Genomic DNA, 17,208 nt, shown 5'->3' on the forward strand with positions numbered 1-17,208 from the left:
CATTGTCAAAGAACTGTGGAATTAATTCCTACCACAGAATCAAATTTTGAAGCATGTTTTTTATCTGAAAAAGATTTGTCTTCGATACCCATGTTGGTTGAAGTGCCCAATGATCTTTGGGCGAAGAGCAAATATGATGTGGGGTTGTTTATTGTTGAAACTAGATTAGAAGTAGATAAATATGAAGGACAAAGCAGTTTGAACTTGGTTTGAGAGAAGGAATTAATTTTATTCCAAAATCCGAATTCATGCATAACTCGTCAAATAGATAGTGATGTGTCGTTCGTGAGCGATTCGTTCGATATGAACAAATTTTTTATATGACTCGGGAGTAACGAGTTGTCTCAGTGAGTGATTCGTTCATTTTCATGCAGTACCCTTCCTCACCACATGGCAGGCGGCAGCTTCATAAGCTCAGTCAGCAGGACAGGAAACAGTATTGATTCGTTCATGACTCAACTCCTCAACTGACGGGTCCTCGCACAGGAAACAGTATTGATTAGTTTACGACTCAACTCCTTGGGTCTTCGTTCATTTGTCACGTTTTAAATTCTACGTTTCATTTGACAGGCTGAAGAGCAGTAGGCACAACAGTTCGTTCACAAACCGGATCATTAATCTCATAGACTATTCTACCATCAACAACTTGGAAACCACAATCGACTCTCTAGATGCAGAAAAAGCATTTAATGGAGTGAACTGGAAATTTTTATTCGCAGCATAAAACAAATTCGGGTTTGGGTCACACTTCATCAACTGGATAAGGATATTATATAGCTCCCCAAATGCAAGTGTCAGGACAAATGATCAAACTTCTCCAAGCTTCAGTCTGCAGAGAGGTACAAGACAGGGTTGCTCACTTTCTCCCTCACTTTTTGCTATTTTCATCAAACCTTTAGCAGCTGCTATCAGACAAGATAGAAATATTAAAGGCATCCAACCCCAAAATATTGAGCATAAAATAAGTCTTTATGCTGATGATGTATTATTTTTCCTTCAGAACTCAGAGACGTCTCTCACTCACACGATCACACTCATAAATAAATTCTCGGCACTTTCTGACTACTCTATCAACTAGTCTAAGACCACAGTTCTGCCCATTAACTGTAGGGTCCAGAATATACCTGCGATCACTTTACAGTCAGGAAATATTAGATATTTAGGCATAAACATTTCCTCCAGGCTCTCAGAGCTAACAAAGCTAAATTATGTGCAATTATTAAAGAGAGTAGAGGACGATCTCTCTCGTTGGAAGTCCTTACCTATATCACTTATGGGGAGAGTTACAACCATTAAAATGATGATACTACCAAAAGTTAACTATTTGTTCTCAATGATCCCCATAAAACCATCTGCTACTTGGTTTAAGTCACTAGATTCATGCATCTCCAAATTTCTGTGGAAAAACAAACCACCACGTATTAGTTTAAAAACCCTACAGAAGACCAAGGACAGTGGTGGATTAGATTTACCTCATTTTCAGCACTATTCCTTAGCCAATAGGTTAGAATATATATCAAAATGGTTTAAACCTTGTTTGTTGTCACAGTTCCCAGAGACGTTGTAATCGTTGAGGATTCTATATTCACCCCCTCATTAGAGGCACGTGTTGCAGATTGATGACACTGAATCTTCTTCTCTGTTCATTGCTGGCATCATTCCCAGCATCGTAAGTGTTCGTGGCCTTGTTAGCCTCTTCTTCTGGATCTTGATATCGAGCATCCTTTTGTATTTCTGGTTTGTAAGTCCTCTCTCTTCGTTCACCGGAGTCTTCGTCTCTTTGTCCTTGAGTTTGGTGATTTTTTCTTCTTTTGATGCCTTGACACAGTGTGACAGGTGATACCACGTGGGAGATCCTTTAACTTGGACTGCTGTCCCTGTGCTGCGAAATGGCTGTGCTGCTCAAATGGTCTCTCCTTCATCATATACACAGTTATTTATACATCACCTTCCACCATGAAGCGTTGTCCCTTTTTGTTTCTCTCTTTGTTCTTAAAATGCTGTTATGCATGTCTAAACCAATCCATTAAACTAGATCATTTTGGCAGTAAAGCGATCTACAATGTGCTTGGTCGCAAAGCTGCTGATCTGTGGTAAACAGCTCTTCAGAAAGGCATTCTTCAATTGATTTCACTAATTTTATGTAATAATTTTGTGATTTCCTAAAAAACTACACTTCTTCTCCCATCTGTCTGAGTATTTAATATTGTCTGGGTCCCGTTAAAACATGTATTTTTCCCATCTAATTCCTTGTTTGCTTTAAAACAAGTATTCCCCATTTTCTATCCCTTCAGTAGCCAACCAGTTTGTATGGAGTACACTGGAGCAACTTGACTGATCAGTAAAACACTGCTTTTGTTGTCACCGCAAGGCTTCCCCCGTCGGTTGTTTCACTGAGACACTACTGAGTAACTACAACTCAACACAGTTTATACACATAACATTCATATACATACTAACAAACAAACAAACAATAATTTATCGCAATTTTCTCATCTCTGTTTGAACGTACACCCAGGTAAATATTCCTGTAGTCTTCTCATACCGACTATGGACCCATTCATTGTTTAACTTCACTGTTTTGCAAATCCTAATTGAATATTACACATTGACATTGAACTTTACTGGATAAGCAGGTCTTCATTGCATTCAGCAGCCTATATGTGAGCATTTATGTGTAAGCTGTTCTTCTTTGCATTTATCAGCAGCAAGCAATTCTTCACTGCACATGCATATGTAAATAGTAAAACAATTCCAATGTGTTAGCGAAACCTTCTATATCACAGTGGTTTCTAAGGTCTATTTTAAGTTCTTTGCCATCAGTGAGATGACATTGTTTACAAAGTGTGTCAAATTATCACTGAAGATCTTTTCAGGAATTTCAAATCTAGAAATGAGTTATTTAACGCGTGATTTTGCTATTGAGAGTGCATCTGCTTGTGCACATGGAAATATTTCAGACCATTTGGGAAAAACCTCTGTTGTCACTGAGCAGAATCGTTTCCCTTAACATTAATTTAGTTCAATGAAATCTACAAAATAATGAAATAATGAAATCCAAACAAATATGTTGAAAAAGATACACTGGCTTAGGGAATTATCTTCGTTTTGGTCTTAGATTGCCCTGTGGAATGTATTTCGCACATATTTGACCTGCTAGACAAAACTTTATTCATTTATTTATTCTAAAAAATTTTTTTTAATAATTAGTAAAACCATATGCTGTAAAAACCTGGTTCATTATTGCTTCCATCCCTCCTGTTGAGACATGACATGGTCCGTGGCTCAATACTGCAGCATATTTAAACAAATTCTTTGGCAGTATGGTTTTCCTTCCGGTCATTCATACGAGTCTATTGTAGATGGCAATTGAATAACATCTAATAATGCTAAAATATTTGTAGTTTATACATTTAGCTGTGGATGTCAACATACCTGTTTTTCCAATGCTGTGTTAACACATGTACAGTTGAGAAGGCATACTGACTGTCAGTGTAAACGTTAACAACCTATTTGTTATTTAATTTACAAGCTTCAGTTAAAGCTACCAATTCGACTGCTTGAACAGAGTAATTTTTTGGTAGTGGTTGTTTTAAGAAAACTTCAGTTTCTGTTACTACTGCAAATCCTGTAGCATTTGTGCCATCAGGGTTTTTTTCCTTGATCTGTTGAATAAATATAGTTATTTCTGCATTTTCATAACGTATATCAGTTAAGTCTGGCCTGGGTAAAACACTGATGGTTATTTCTGACATGAGAAATGACATGAGAGATGTCTGGTAAAGATATTTTGTTAAGTAACCATATCACAGCCACTGCATGAGGTACCTTAAGTGTTAATGGGTGAAATAACACCATTATTGTTGATGCCTGCACTGCCAATGGCTTCTGGCCATTGATTCAAAAGTACGATCTCGTCCCTTTTTCCCCCTTTCAGTGGACACTGGCCCCTAATTACCGCAATACAGCAGGGGGTCTATCATTAGGAGTACTGGACTCCCCCGTGCACGGTTTCAGCTCCGACCCTGGAAAGTGGAAAAAACGTTGAGATCTGGTTTGAGGACCCAATTGTTGAGAAAAGTCTCTCAATGAGACTCAGAGTTGCTGGAGTCAGTTAATGCAAAGGTTTAATCTTGCAGCAAGTTCAAGAATGTGTGTGTGTATGGGTGTATGTGTGCGAACGTGTGTGAGTTTGTGAGAGTTTAAAGAACCTGTTATCCACAGGCAGGTCTTAACTAGTATGGCACGGGTCCAGCCTGTCTCATCTTTTTTGGAAGGTCCAGCGCTCGGCCGTAACCCTTCTGTCTGTTTGGACTCTCACATACATTCGGTTAATCATAGAAAAACGAGAACAAAACTTTTTAGCCCCTTAAATTCATAAAACAGACATGGTGCAGTTATTTCCAATCTAGAAAATAAGAGTAATCACCACTATTTCTATAAATTCTGGATATTCTAACAATCTGAATATTTTTTAAATTTTCGATGAAGCCCTTTGCTGTTCTGTTTAGAGACTCAGCTGATCATAAACCAAGTTTTGCTCTTGAACCAAGCTTCTAAACTCTTCACCTTTTTCATTTCTCAGTTAGTATTCACTTTAAAACTAATATTTGTTTGGATTTCATTATTTCATTATTGTGTAGATTTCATTGAACTAAATTAATGTTAAGGGAAATGATTCTGCTCAGTGACAACAGAGGTTTTTACCAAATGGTCTGAAATATTTCCACGTGCACAAGCAGATGCACATTGTGCCAGGAAGGGCCCTCGGACGTGAACCAGTGGACAGTTATCGCTTCTCGGCCTTTTGGCTAAGATCAAGTGTAGTATCTGTTCTTATCAGTTTAATGTCTGATATGTCCTCTATGTGAGGACTACATATTAAATGGATTTTTATCAATCGGAGTTGAAAAAGGAGCTTGCTCCGTTCACTCCAAGCATCGACCCGGTACTGCAGTGCCGCTGGGAACGGTGCGCTCTCCTCTGCTCTTGTGAAAAAGCAAACAGCGGTGCAGGATGGAAGTTTCAGGGAGCCCAAGATGAAACTTTCTTTTAATCTGCTGAGAAGAGAGAGTGAATGCGAAGCAGACTTTAACACGGCTCTGGGAGCGAGCCGAGTGCGGGCTAACCGGGAGAATTGCTTGAAAGAAACGCGACACCGAATGAGCGGTCAGAACAAAGCCTCAATACGGTGTTCCCGTGTTGTTTGTGGCTGCCTTGTCTTTTGCACAGAGTAAAAGACAAGGCAGCCATCGAATAGGGCCCGATTGTTCCTACTTGGTCAGCCGAGGAGCAAGGGGGGGGATCAAGCGTCTCAACCAAGCAAAGCTCACCATGGGGAAGGTGGCTATGCCAACTAGCCTGATGCCCTGCTCCCGCAGTGATGGATAATCGTACTCTGGTTTCTCTTCATAATGTACAAGTCTTTCGCCTTTTACTAAAGACTTCCGTGGAGAGCAGCACTAATGAATTGTTTCTATTTTTGGCAGGCTTTACCTTTGCGGGTGAAGCCCTTTCTGTCTGTGCAAAAGAAATCTTGTTACTGTGCAGAGTGAGTTCTCTGAGTAGAGTCGCCTTACTTGTTGCGACTGTGCCGAGGTTCGAAGCTGGAGTGCAAAGTTGTTGCTTGAATGGTGCTCGCTGGAGCGTGCGGTAGTGTAAAGTTATACCATTTAAAAGGGTTGAAGAGTGCTCAGTGCAGCGGGTGGGTGGAGGTGCAAAGTGACACTATGGCCATAAAAAGAACACCGCTACAAGTGTGCATTGTGCCAGGAAGGGCCCTCGGACGTGAACCAGTGGACAGGTATCGCTTATCGGCCTTTTGGCTAAGATCAAGTGTAGTATCTGTACTTATCAGTTTAATATGTGATATGTCTATGCAAGGACTACATATTAAATGGATTTTTATCAATAGGAGTTGAAAAAGGAGCTTGCTCCGTTCACTCCAAGCATCAACCCGGTACTGCAGTGCCGCTGGGAACGGTGCGCTCTCCACTGCTCTTGTGAAAAAGCAAACAGCGGTGCAGGATGGAAGTTTCTTTTAGTCTGCTGAGAAAAGAGAGTGAATGCGAAGTAGACTTTAACACGGCTCTGGGAGCGAGCCGAGGGCGGGCTAACCAGGAGAATTGCTTGAATGAAACGCGACACCGAATGAGCGGTCAGAACAAAGCCTCAATACGGTGTTCCTGTGGTGTTTTTATAAAATGCGGTGAAAAAAAAGGTCTGAATGCCCCATAGAAAACTAAAAGGTGGAGCGGAAGTGTTTGGCTGAGAGAAGGTGTGAATGTCGGACTATATTTGGTGAAAAGCAGGTGAAGCAAGGTCTGAATGCCCAACCTTACATCATCAAAAGCGAGATCAGAGGTTTTTGGCTGCAAGAAGGCCATAGTTTGCCAAAAGCGGGTAAGGTGCGAATGACCGACTAAATATCAACAAAAGTGGGGGCGGAGGTCTTCGGATGCAAGTGGGTGTGAATATCCCACCATACAAGTATGGTGGAGAGGAAGCTGTGAATGGCCGACCATAGTTTGCAAAAAGCGGGTGAGAAAAGGTGCGAATGTCCAACCATACATGATCAAAACAGGGAGCGGAGGTGTTTGGCTAAGACAAGGTGTGAATGTCCACCCATAATTAATGAAAAGCGGACAACAAGTAAGTTCGAATGCCCAACCATACATCATCAAAAGCAGGAGTGGATGTGTTCGGCTACAAGAAGGTTTGAATGTCCGAGCATAGTTTGTAAAAAGCGGGTAAGAAAAGGTGCGAATGCCCGACAAAGTATGATCAAAAGAGGGAGTGGAGGTTTTCGGCTACAAGAAGGTTTGAATGTCCGACCATAGTTTGTAAAAAGCGGGTAAGAAAAGGTGCGAATGCCCGAACATACACCATCAAAAGAGGGAGCGGAGGTGTTACGCTGAAAGACGGTGTGAATGTCCGACCATAGTTGGTAAAAAGCGGGCAAGAAAAGGTTCGAATATCCAACCAAACATAATCAAAAGTGGGAGCAGAGCTGTTCGACTGCAAGTAGGTGTGAATGTCCACCCATAATTCCTGAAAAATGGGTAAGAAAAGGTGCGAATGCCCAACCATACATCATCAAAAGAAGAAGTGGATGTGTTCTGCTACAAGAAGGTTTGAATGTCCGACCATAGTTTGTAAAAAGCGGGTAAGAAAAAGTTCGAATGCCCGAAAATACACCATCAAAAGAGGGAGCGGAGGTGTTCCGCTGTAAGATGCTGCGAAATTCCGACCATAGTTGGTAAAAAGCGGGTAAGAAAAGGTTAAAAAACCCGACTGTACACAATCAATAGCGGGAGCGGAGTTGTTCGGCTAAAAGAAGTTGTGAAATTCCGACCATGGTTTGTAAAAAGCGGGTAAGAAAAGGTTTGAATGCCAAAATATACACCATCAAAAGCGGAAGCCGAGGTGTTCGGCTGCAAGTAGGTGTGAATGTCAGATCATAATTTGCAAAAAGCTGATGAGAAAGGTGTGAATGACCGACAATAATTGCTGAAAAATGTGTTAGAAAAGGTAAGAATGCCGGACCATTCATCATCAAAAGCGGGAGAAGAGGTGTTCGGCTGCAAGAAGCTGTGAATGTCCAGCCACAATTACTCAAAAACGGGTAAGAAAAGGTAGTATTGCCAGACCATAAATGATCAAAACAGGGAGCGGAGGTGTTCCGCTGTAAGAAGGTGTGAATGTCCGACCATAATTGGTAAAAAGTGGGTAAGAAAAGGTTAAAATACCCGACTGTACACAATCAATAGCGGTAGCGGAGTTGTTTGGCTACTAAAAGGTGTGAAAGTCCGACCATGGTTTGTAAAAAGCGGGTAAGAAAAGGTGTGAATGCCCAACTATACATCATCACAAGCAGAAGTGGATGTGTTCGGCCACAAGAAGGTTTGAATGTCCGACCATAGTTTGTAAAAAGCGGGTAAGAAAAGGTGCGAATCCCCGAACATACACCATCAAAAGAGGGAGCGGAGGTGTTCCGCTGTAAGATGCTGCGAATGTCCGACCATAGTTGGTAAAAAGCGGGTAAGAAAAGGTTAAAAAACCCGACTGTACACAATCAATAGCGGGAGCGGAGTTGTTCGGCTACAAGAAGGTGTGAAAGTCCGACCATGGTTTGTAAAACGCGGGTAAGACAAGGTGCGAATGCCCGACAATGTATGATCAAAAGAGGGAGCGGAGTTGTTCGGCTGCAAGGTCTGAATTTCCAACCATAATTTGTAAACACCGTTGAAGAAAAGGCTCGAAAGCCCGACTATACACCATCAAAAGCGGGAGCGGAGGTGTTCAGCTGCAAGAAGGTCTGAATGTCCACCAATAATTACTGAAAAATGGGTAAGAAAAGGTGTGAATGCCCAACTATACATCATCACAAGCAGAAGTGGATGTGTTCGGCCACAAGAAGGTTTGAATGTCCGACCATAGTTTGTAAAAGGCGGGTAAGAAAAGGTTCGAATGCCCGAACATACACCATCAAAAGAGGGAGCGGAGGTGTTTCACTGCAAGAAGGTGTGAATGTCCGAGCATAGTTTGTAAAAAGTGGGTAAGAAAAGGTTCGAATGCCAGAACATACACCATCAAAAGAAGGAGCGGAGGTGTTCCGCTGTAAGAAGGTGTGAATGTCCACCCATAATTCCTCAAAAATGGGTAAAAAAAAGGTGCGAATGCCCAACCATACATCATCAAAAGCAGGACTGGATGTGTTCGGCTACAAGAAGGTTTGAATGTCTGAGCATAGTTTGTAAAAAGCGGGTAAGAAAAGGTTCGAATGCCCGAACATACACCATCAAAAGAGGGAGAGGAGGTGTTCCGCCATAAGAAGGTGTGAATGTCCGACCGTAGTTGGTAAAAAGCGGGTAAGAAAAGGTTAAAATACCCGACTGTACACAATCAATAGCGGGAAGGGATGTGTTCGGCTACAAGAAGGTGTGAAAGTCCAACCATGTTTTGTAAAAAGCGGTTAAGAAAAGGTGCGAATGCCCGACAATGTATGATCAAAAGAGGGAGCGGAGGTTTTCGGCTGCAAGGTCTGAATGTCCAACCATAATTTGTAAAAACCGGGGAAGAAAAGACTCGAAAGCCCGACTATACACCATCAAAAGCGGGAGCAGAGGTGTTCAGCTGCAAGAAGGTCTCAATGTCCATCAATAATTGCTAGAAAACATGAAAGAAAATTTTCGAATATCAAACCGCACATGATCATATGCGGGAGAGGAGGTGTTCAGCTGCAAGATGGTGTGAATGTCCACCCATAATTCCTGAAAAATGGGTAAAAAAAGGTGCGAATGCCCAACCATACAACATCAAAAGCAGGTGTGAATGTCAGATCATAATTTGCAAAAACCTGATGAGAAATGGTGAGAATGCCCGACTATACACCATCAAATGCGGGAGCAGATGTGTTCGGCTGTGAGTAGGTGTGAATGTCCGACCATACTTGCTGAAAAATATGACAAAGCAGTTTTCACTTGGTTTGAGTGAAGGAATTCATTTTATATCAAAATCCGAAATTGTGTAGAACTCGTGGAAATAAGTTTATTCTCGGATTCCTAAAGGTTTAGTGATGTTCTTTGGTATACTGCAAAGTAATACTTTCTATTTTGTTGAAACCGATTCAGACATGGATAAATATGAAGGACAAAGCAGTTTTAACTTGGTTTGAGTGAAGGAATTCATTTTATATCAAAATCCGAAATTGTGTAGAACTGGTGAAAAGAAGCTTATTCTCGGATTCCTAAAGGTTTAGTGATGTTCTTTGGTATACTGCAAAGTAATACTTTCTATTTTGTTGAAACCGATTCAGACATGGATAAATATGAAGGACAAAGCAGTTTTAACTTGGTTTGAGTGAAGGAATTCATTTTATATCAAAATCCGAAATTGTGTAGAACTGGTGAAAAGAAGCTTATTCTCGGATTCCTAAAGGTTTAGTGTTGTTCTTTGGTATACTGCAAAGTAATACTTTCTTTTTTGTTGAAACCTATTCAGACATGGATAAATATGAAGGACAAAGCAGTTTTAACTTGGTTTGAGTGAAGGAATTCATTTTATATCAAAATCCGGAATTGTGTAGAACTCGTGAAAAGAAGCTTATTCTCGGATTCCTGAAAAAAAAATAGTGTTGTTCTTTCCTATCCTGCAAAGTACTACGTTCTTTTTTGTTTAAAGCTATTTAGACATGGGTAAATATGAAGGACAAAGCAGTTTTAACTTGGTTTGAGTGAAGGAATTCATTTTATATCAAAATCCGAAATTGTGTAGAACTGGTGAAAAGAAGCTTATTCTCGGATTCCTAAAGGTTTATTGTTGTTCTTTGGTATACTGCAAAGTAATACTTTCTTTTTTGTTCAAACCTATTCAGACATGGATAAATATTAAGGACAAAGCAGTTTTAACTTGGTTTGAGTGAAGGAATTCATTTTATATCAAAATCCGGAATTGTGTAGAACTCGTGAAAAGAAGCTTATTCTCGGATTCCTGAAAAAAAAATAGTGTTGTTCTTTCCTATCCTGCAAAGTACTACGTTCTTTTTTGTTTAAAGCTATTTAGACATGGGTAAATATGAAGGACAAAGCAGTTTTAACTTGGTTTGAGTGAAGGAATTCATTTTATATGAAAATCCGGAATTGTGTAGAACTGGTGACAAGAAGCTTATTCTCGGATTCCTAAAGGTTTAGTGTTGTTCTTTGGTATACTGCAAAGTAATACATTCTTTTTTGTTGAAACCGATTCAGACATGGATAAATATGAAGGACAACGCAGTTTTAACTTGGTTTGAGTGAAGGAATTCATTTTATATCAAAATCCGAAATTGTGTAGAACTGGTGAAAAGAAGCTTATTCTCGGATTACTAAAGGTTTAGTGTTGTTCTTTGGTATACTGCAAAGTAATACTTTCTTTTTTGTTCAAACCTATTCAGACATGGATAAATATTAAGGACAAAGCAGTTTTAACTTGGATTGAGTGAAGGAATTCATTTTATATCAAAATCCGAAATTGTGTAGAACTCGTGAAAATAAGATTATTCTCGGATTCCTAAAGGTGTAGTGTTGTTCTTTCCTTTCCTGCAAAGTACAACGTTCTTTTTTTGTTTAAAGCTATTATGACATGGATAAATATGAAGGACAAAGCTGTTTTAACTTGGTTTGAGTGAAGGAATTCATTTTATATCAAAATCCAGAGTTGTGCATTATGGCAGCAGAATTGTAGTCTGAACACCTTTTATGCCAAACAGATTTGCCTTGCCAAGGGAAGTTTTATAAATGTTTATTGTTTATGTTTAAAATATATAAACTAGTAGAATAAATAATTCATCCGCCTGGTCCCTCCCACCCCGGAGAGGGCAGCCAGAGACTGGCTGCAATAGGCATCCCCGCAACCTGGGACCCAACACAGGGCAAGAGGGCCTTATGTCCACCAGGCTCAGGGCCTGCAGTCACCATATTCCGGGAGCTACTGTACCCACAGAAGGAACTGCTTTGTCCTTCATATTTATCCATGTCTAAATAGCTTTAAACAAAAAAAGAACGTTGTACTTTGCAGGATAGGAAAGAACAACTCTAAACCTTTTCAGGAATCCGAGAATAAGCTTCTTTTCACGAGTTCTACACAATTTCGGATTTTGATATAAAATGAATTCCTTCACTCAAACCAAGTGAAAACTGCTTTGTCATATTTTTCAACAAGTATGGTCGGACATTCACACCTACTCACAGCCGAACACCTCCGCTCCCGCATTTGATGGTGTATAGTCGGGCATTCTCACCATTTCTCATCAGGTTTTTGCAAATTATGATCTGACATTCACACCTGCTTTTGATGTTGTATGGTTGGGCATTCGCACCTTTTTTTACCCATTTTTCAGGAATTATGGGTGGACATTCACACCTTCTTGCAGCTGAACACCTCCTCTCCCGCATATGATCATGTGCGGTTTGATATTCGAAAATTTTCTTTCATGTTTTTTAGCAATTATTGATGGACATTGAGACCTTCTTGCAGCTGAACACCTCTGCTCCCGCTTTTGATGGTGTATAGTCGGGCTTCCGAGCCTTTTCTTCCCCGGTTTTTACAAATTATGGTTGGACATTCAGACCTTCTTGCAGCCGAAAACCTCCACTCCCTCTTTTGATCATACATTGTCGGGCATTCGCACCTTTTCTTAACCGCTTTTTACCAACTACGGTCGGACATTCACACCTTCTTATGGCGGAACACCTCCGCTCCCTCTTTTGATGGTGTATGTTCGGGCATTCGAACCTTTTCTTACACGCTTTTTACAAACTATGCTCGGACATTAAAACCTTCTTGTAGCCGAACACATCAAGTCCTGCTTTTGATGATGTTTGGTTGGGCATTCGCACCTTTTTTTTTACCCATTTTTGAGGAATCATGGGTGGACATTCACACCTTCTTGCAGCTAAACACCTCCGCTCCCACTTATGATCATGTGCGGTTTGATATTCGAAAATTTTCTTTCATGTTTTCTAGCAATTATTGATGGACATTCAGACCTTCTTGCAGCTGAACCCCTCTGCTCCCGCTTTTGATGGTGTATAGTCGGGCTTTCGAGCCTTTTCTTCCCCGGTTTTTACAAATTATGGTTGGACATTCAGACCTTCTTTTAAGCCGAAAACCTCCGCTCCCAATTTTGATCATACATTGTCGGGCATTCGCACCTTTTCTTACCCGCTATTTACAAAACATGGTCGGACTTTCACACCTTCTTGTAGCCGAACACATTCGCTCCCGCTATTGATTGTGTACAGTCGGGTATTTTAACCTTTTCTTACCCACTTTTTACCAACTACGGTCGGACATTCACACCTTCTTTTGGCGGAACACCCCCGCTCCCTCTTTTGATGGTGTATGTTTGGGCATTCGAACCTTTTCTTACCCGCTTTTTACAAACTATGGTCGGACATTCAAACCTTCTTGTAGCCGAACACATCCAGTCCTGCTTTGGATGATGTATGGTCGGACTTTCACATCTTTTAGTAGCCAAACAACTCAGCTCCCGGTATTGATTGTGTACAGTCGGGTATTTTAACCTTTTCTTACCCGCTTTTTACCAATTATGGTCGGACATTCACACCTTCTTACAGCGGAACACCTCCGCTCCCTGTTTTGATCATTTCTGGTCTGGCAATACTACCTTTTCTTACCCGTTTTTGAGTAATTATGGCTGGACATTCACAGCTTCTTGCAGCCGAACAACTCTTCTCCGCTTTTGATGATGAATGGTCCGGCATTCTTACCTTTTCTAACACATTTTTCAGCAATTATTGTCGGTCATTCACACCTTTCTCATCAGCTTTTTGCAAATTATGATCTGACATTCACACCTACTTGCAGCCGAACACCTCGGCTTCCGCTTTTGATGGTGTATATTTTGGCATTTGAACCTTTTCTTACCCGCTTTTTACAAACCATGGTCGGACTTTCACACCTTGTTTTAGCCGAAAAACTCCGCTCCCGCTATTGATTGTGTAAAGTCGGGTATTTTAACCTTTTCTTACCCACTTTTTACCAACTATGGTGTGACATTCACACCTTCTTACAGCGGAACACCTCCGCTCCCTCTTTTAATGGTGTATGTTCTGGCATTCGAACCTTTTCTTACCCACTTTTTACAAACTATGCTCGGACATTCACACCTTCTTGCAGCGAAACACCTCCGCTTCCTCTTTTGATTGTGTATGTTCGGGCATTCAAACCTTTTCTTACCCGCCTTTACAAACTATGGTCGGACATTCAAACCTTCTTGTGGCCGAACACATCCACTTCTGCTTTTGATGATGTATAGTTGGGCATTCACACCTTTTCTTACCCATTTTTCAGTAATTATTGGTGGACATTCAGACCTTCTTGCAGCTGAACACCTCTGCTCCCGCTTTTGATGGTGTAATAGTCGGGCTTTCGAGGCTTTTCTTCAACGGTGTTTACAAATTATGGTTGGAAATTCAGACCTTGCAGCCGAACACCTCCGCTCCCTCTTTTGATCATACATTGTCGGGCATTCGCACCTTGTCTTACCCGCGTTTTACAAACCATGGTCGGACATTCACAGCTTCCTCTCCACCATACTTGTATGGTGAGATATTCACACCCACTTGCATCCGAAGACCTCCGCCCCCACTTTTGTTGATATTTAGTCGGTCATTCACACCTTACCCGTTTTCTTGCAGCCAAACACCTCTGATCTCGCTTTTGATGATGTAAGATTGGGCATTCAGACCTTGCTTTTCCTGCTTTTCACCAACTATAGACGGACATTCACACCTTCTTGCAGCCGAACACTTCCTCTCCACCTTTTAGGTTTCTATCACACCTTTTTTTTCACCGCATTTTATAGATTATGGTTGGAAATTCTCAACCACTCATCCGAAGACCTCTCCTCCCGCTTTTGTTAATATATTTGAACTTTAGTCAGACATTCACACCTACTTGCAGCCGAACACCACCTCTCTAGCTTTTGATGATGTATGGTCCGGCATTCTTACCGTTTCTAACACATTTTTCAGCAATTATGGTAGGACATTCACACCTTCTTGCAGCTGAACACCTCCTCTCCAACTTATGATCATGTGCGGATTGATTTTCGAAAATTTTCTTTCATGTTTTCTAGCAATTAATGATGGACATTTAGACCTTCTTGCAGCTGAACATCTCCGCTCCCGCTTTTGATCATACATTGTCAGGCATTCGCACCTTGTCTTACCCGCTTTTTACAAACTTTAGTCAAACATTCACACCTTTTTGCAGTCGAACACAGTTTTTTGCAGCCGAATTTGGGCATTCGAACCTTTTCATACCCACTTTTTACCAACTATGGTCGGACATTCAAACCTTCTTGTAGCCGAACACATCCACTCCTGCTTTTGATGATGTATGGTTGGGCATTCGAACCTACTTGTGGCCCGCTTTTCATTAATTATGGGTGGACATTCACACCTCGTCGCAGCCAAACACCTCCGCTCCCTGTTTTGATCATGTATGGTTGGACATTCGAACCTTTTCTCACCCCCTTTTTGCAAACTATGGTCGGCCATTCACAGCTTCCTCTCCACCATACTTGTATGGTGGGATATTCACACCCACTTGCATCCGAAGACCTCCGCCCCCACTTTTGTTGATATTTAGTCGGTCATTCGCACCTTACCCGCTTTTGGCAAACTATGGCCTTCTTGCAGTCAAAAACCTCTGATCTCGCTTTTGATGATGTAAGGTTGGGCATTCAGACCTTGCTTCACCTGCTTTTCACCAAATATAGTCGGACATTCACACCTTCTTGCAGCCGAACACTTCCGCTCCACCTTTTAGTTTTCTATGGGGCATTCACACCTTTTTTTTCACCGCATTTTATAAAAACACCACAGGAACACCGTATTGAGGCTTTGTTCTGAACGCTCATTCGGTGTCGCGTTTCTTTCAAGCAATTCTCCTGGTTAGCCCGCACTCGGCTCGCTCCCAGAGCCGTGTTAAAGTCTGCTTCGCATTCACTCTCTTTTCTCAGCAGACTAAAAGAAAGTTTCATCTTGGGCTCCCTGAAACTTCCATCCTGTACCACTGTTTGCTTTTTCACAAGAGCAGAGGAGAGCGCACCGTTCCCAGCGGCACTGCAGTACCGGGTCGATGCTTGGAGTGAACGGAGCAAGCTCCTTTTTCAACTCCTATTGATACAAATCCATTTAATATGTAGTCCTTGCATAGACATATCACATATTAAACTGATAAGTACAGATACTACACTTGATCTTAGCCAAAAGGCCGATAAGCGATATCTGTCCACTGGTTCACGTCCGAGGGCCCTTCCTGGCACAATGTGCATCTGCTTGTGCACGTGGAAATATTTCAGACCATTTGGTAAAAACCTCTGTTGTCACTGAGCAGAATCGTTTCCCTTAACATTAATCTAGTTCAATGAAATCTACACAATAATGAAATAATGAAATCCAAACAAATATGTTGAAAAAGATACACTGGCTTAGGGAATTATCTTCGTTTTGGTCTTAGATTGCCCTGTGGAATGTATTTTGCACATATTTGACCTGCTAGACAAAACTTTATTCATTTATTTATTCTAAAAAAAAAATTTCAATAATTAGTAAAACCATATGCTGTAAAAACCTTGTTCATTATTGCTTCCATCCCTCCTGTTGAGACATGACATGGTCTCTGGCTCAATACTGCAGCATATTTAAACAAATTCTTTGGCAGTATGGTTTTCCTTCCGGTCATTCATACGAGTCTATTGTAGATGGCAATTGAATAACATCTAATAATGCTAAAATATTTGTAGTTTATACATTTAGCTGTGGATGTCAACATACCTGTTTTTCCAATGCTGTGTTAACACATGTACAGTTGAGAAGGCATACTGACTGTCAGTGTAAACGTTAACAACCTTTTTGTTATTTAATTTACAAGCTTCAGTTAAAGCTACCAATTCGACTGCTTGAACAGAGTTATTTTTTGGTAGTGGTTGTTTTAAGAAAACTTCAGTTTCTGTTACTACTGCAAATCCTGTAGCATTTGTGCCATCAGGGTTTTTTGCTTGACCTGTTGAATAAATATAGTTATTTCTGCATTTTCATAACGTATATCAGTTAAGTCTGGCCTGGGTAAAACACTGATGGTTATTTCTGACATGCAATCATGAGGCTTTCCATCTGTGGGGTAGGTAGCAGTGTGGATGGATTAAGTGTAGCACATCTCTCGACAACAAGGTGTGGCTGAGAAAGAAGAACTGTTATGTAGGAGAGATGTCTGGTAAAGATATTTTGTTAAGTAACCATATCACAGCCACTGCATGAGGTACCTTAAGTGTTAATGGGTGAAATAACACCATTATTGTTGATGCCTGCACTGCCAATGGCTTCTGGCCATTGATTCAAAAGTACGATCTCGTCCCTTTTTCCCCCTTTCAGTGGACACTGGCCCCTAATTACCGCAATTCAGCAGGGGGTCTTTCATTAGGAGTACTGGACTCCCCCGTGCACGGTTTCAGCTCCGACCCTGGAAAGCGGAAAAAACGTTGAGATCTGGTTTGAGGACCCAATTGTTGAGAAAAGTCTCTCAATGAGACTCAGAGTTGCTGGAGTCAGTTAATGCAAAGGTTTAATCTTGCAGCAAGTTCAAGAATGTGTGTGTGTATGGGTGTATGTGTGCGAACGTGTGTGAGTTTGTGAGAGT

At 41.1% G+C, this 17,208-nt stretch overlaps 4 non-coding genes across 4 annotated transcripts; 3 read left to right on the forward strand and 1 right to left on the reverse strand.

The window, feature by feature from the left end:
• Positions 1-4,791: 4,791 nt before the first annotated feature.
• Positions 4,792-4,982, forward strand: LOC140276378 (U2 spliceosomal RNA). Its single transcript, XR_011908977.1, has one exon. It is a non-coding gene; the product is annotated as a U2 spliceosomal RNA (small nuclear RNA).
• A 411-nt stretch (positions 4,983-5,393) lies between these two features.
• Positions 5,394-5,507, forward strand: LOC140276411 (U5 spliceosomal RNA). The gene has a single exon (XR_011909007.1). It is a non-coding gene; the product is annotated as a U5 spliceosomal RNA (small nuclear RNA).
• A 298-nt stretch (positions 5,508-5,805) lies between these two features.
• LOC140276122 (U2 spliceosomal RNA) lies at positions 5,806-5,993 on the forward strand. Its single transcript, XR_011908805.1, has one exon. It is a non-coding gene; the product is annotated as a U2 spliceosomal RNA (small nuclear RNA).
• A 9,614-nt stretch (positions 5,994-15,607) lies between these two features.
• Positions 15,608-15,795, reverse strand: LOC140276110 (U2 spliceosomal RNA). The gene has a single exon (XR_011908794.1). It is a non-coding gene; the product is annotated as a U2 spliceosomal RNA (small nuclear RNA).
• Positions 15,796-17,208: the final 1,413 nt, after the last annotated feature.

The sequence above is a fragment of the Leuresthes tenuis genome, unplaced genomic scaffold (assembly GCF_036924035.1).
Source record: "Leuresthes tenuis unplaced genomic scaffold, fLeuTen1.0.hap1 SCAF_18, whole genome shotgun sequence".
Taxonomy (NCBI): Eukaryota; Metazoa; Chordata; class Actinopteri; order Atheriniformes; family Atherinopsidae; genus Leuresthes; species Leuresthes tenuis.